General features: G+C 39.2%; 1 non-coding gene across 1 annotated transcript; it reads right to left on the bottom strand.

Moving 5' to 3' along the window:
- Positions 1-811: 811 nt before the first annotated feature.
- Positions 812-995, bottom strand: LOC143411901 (U2 spliceosomal RNA). Its single transcript, XR_013092913.2, has one exon. It is a non-coding gene; the product is annotated as a U2 spliceosomal RNA (small nuclear RNA).
- Positions 996-2,243: the final 1,248 nt, after the last annotated feature.

Raw genomic sequence — 2,243 nt, 5'->3', positions numbered from 1 at the left:
AGAAAACACACTGTTTATATGTCTATTTCTGCTTCAAGAGAGCTGCTGTTGGAGATGTGATAGAAGGAAGAGGATGTGGACATTCCCTCTGTGAAACTGAAATGGAAGGCCACCATTCAAGTGACCATCACTTGTGTCCCCAATGGGAGTCATAAATTGGTGACCAGGAGGATTACTCTGTAAAACACATCTTGTGCAGTGATTCTGGGAGCCACTGTGCCAAGTCCTTTACCGGCATCACCTCTGTACACACTATCACTCTGCAGGATATGCTTTCATTTTCCCCTCTTGGTGACAATGAAAGTGAATCCTAGGAGAAGGTAAGTGAGGGTTCTTAAGGCCTGGAGTTGCCATTCAAACCGAATGTGTCTAGCTTAATAGCTTTCATCCTTTTATTTTTCTTAAGGTTTTATAACTTTTAACTTTTATCCATCACCATCAGTGTTATAGACTCCTTGTAATTAATTGAATTTGATTCTGGATGGATTTCAGCAGACAAGATTTCTTCCATTTCTTCTTGGGAGAAAGGTTCTCCTTCTTCAGCCATATACTTTATGAGTTCTTCCTCAGTAAGAAACTCATGTCTAGCAGAATCTAAAACCTCAAAAGCTTGAAGCAGGACTCCTTCTGGAATTGGTCTATACCTTCTTTTTACAAGTATTTTGTTCATCACTGGAAGAAAGTTTTCATATTGAATATATCCAGTGGGTTCTTCTTCTTCTACCTCTGCAAGCAGGTCATGTAGCTTTCCCTTATTAGGGCAGCATCCTAATGACCTGATAATTGTCTCAATTTCTCATTTTATCCCCCGAGGGGGTACAGCATTCCTGGAAGTACTGCAATACCAGGTTGATGCGTGGAGTGGATGGAGCAATCTCCTACTCCATTTTCCTGCTCCAAAAATGCACTTAATATATTGTCCTCGGACGTATCAGATATTAAACTGATAAGAACACAGACTACACTTGATCTCAGCTAAAAGGCCGAGAAGCAGTATTATAGCTTTTATTCTTAATGCCAAGTACACGCTCTCCATTTGAAGAAAGTTCATAATATTCTGAGTTATTTTTTTGTATTTTTGTTTTGCTTCCTATATTTACTTTTTTTTGTTTGTTTTCCTTTCTGGATTCCTTTCTTTGGAATCCATCTGAATTCCAAAGCCTCTTAGAGTGAAATTATAATCTGCATCTTCCTTAAGGCGTAGGGTGTAGACAGGCAGCAAGAGACAGATTTGGGAAATTTAATGTTGACTTCCATTTTCTAGTTACTTTGGGGTGAACTAAACCATGGAGCACATGACCAATTTCTAAGAGTTACTAAACCTATGGACAAGCAGACAGCCCAGTTTTATCTAATTCAGAGGAGTGAGTAAAGGTACTGAAGGCTTCCATGAGCCTATGAAGGTACTGAGCCACAGAGGAGCAGTGGAGGGCCAGCAGCCCCTTTGGTACTGCCCCCCACTTCATCTTATATTCCACCAATGACAAATTAGGAGAGACACTCGCTAAGCTCAGTTAGCAACATGCTAGGAAGAGCATCTTCTCTTTATTTACCACTCTCTATGCAAAGTTGCAATTAAACGGGCGTACTTTTTAACCTTTAAGTCTATCTGGGAGGATGAATAATAACAGCATATTTTTATTGTGTTCTATTAACTAATTTTCTACCTCACCTCCTCATAATCTTTGACTCAAGTTCACACTGTGTTTATGGAAGGTAGGAAGTTTTGCTTTTAGAAAACTGTACATTGAAGCATTTCATGTATTCTTTGCAGTCCTTATGGATGACTCTCTGGGGTTAAAGAGATATATGTAGGTACAAAAGGCAAGACACAGAGGTAAGACATCTTTCCAGTATATCTTTCTAACAAGCACCTAAATGGGCCTTACCATGGCATTTCTACTTCCTCCTCATCTATTCAGTCCCTTCCTGTTCCACTGGGTGCTCCTGTTGGTCCTCTTCTCAATGTAAATCACACTTCACATGGGTCAGCGCACCAAAAACTTTCAGGGCCCAAGAAACTCATTTAAACACATCACATCATTTTTGTCACCTTTGTCTAAATTTATAACAGAAATATGAATATACAGGAAGTTAGACCTTTATAAATGAATTCCTTTCTACAGTGTAGCTAGCCTCTGATTTACATTAAGGGAACAGATTGTAGTAACTTGTACTTACTGCTTTTCAACTAATTTCTAGACTCCAAAATAGCAATCTAGTTTTCCCTCCTCAGTCAGGAA

The sequence above is a fragment of the Callospermophilus lateralis genome, chromosome 12 (genome assembly GCF_048772815.1).
Source record: "Callospermophilus lateralis isolate mCalLat2 chromosome 12, mCalLat2.hap1, whole genome shotgun sequence".
Taxonomy (NCBI): domain Eukaryota; kingdom Metazoa; phylum Chordata; class Mammalia; order Rodentia; family Sciuridae; genus Callospermophilus; species Callospermophilus lateralis.
Note: the sequence above shows the minus strand (reverse complement) of the source record. Positions and strands in the feature narration are given on the sequence as shown.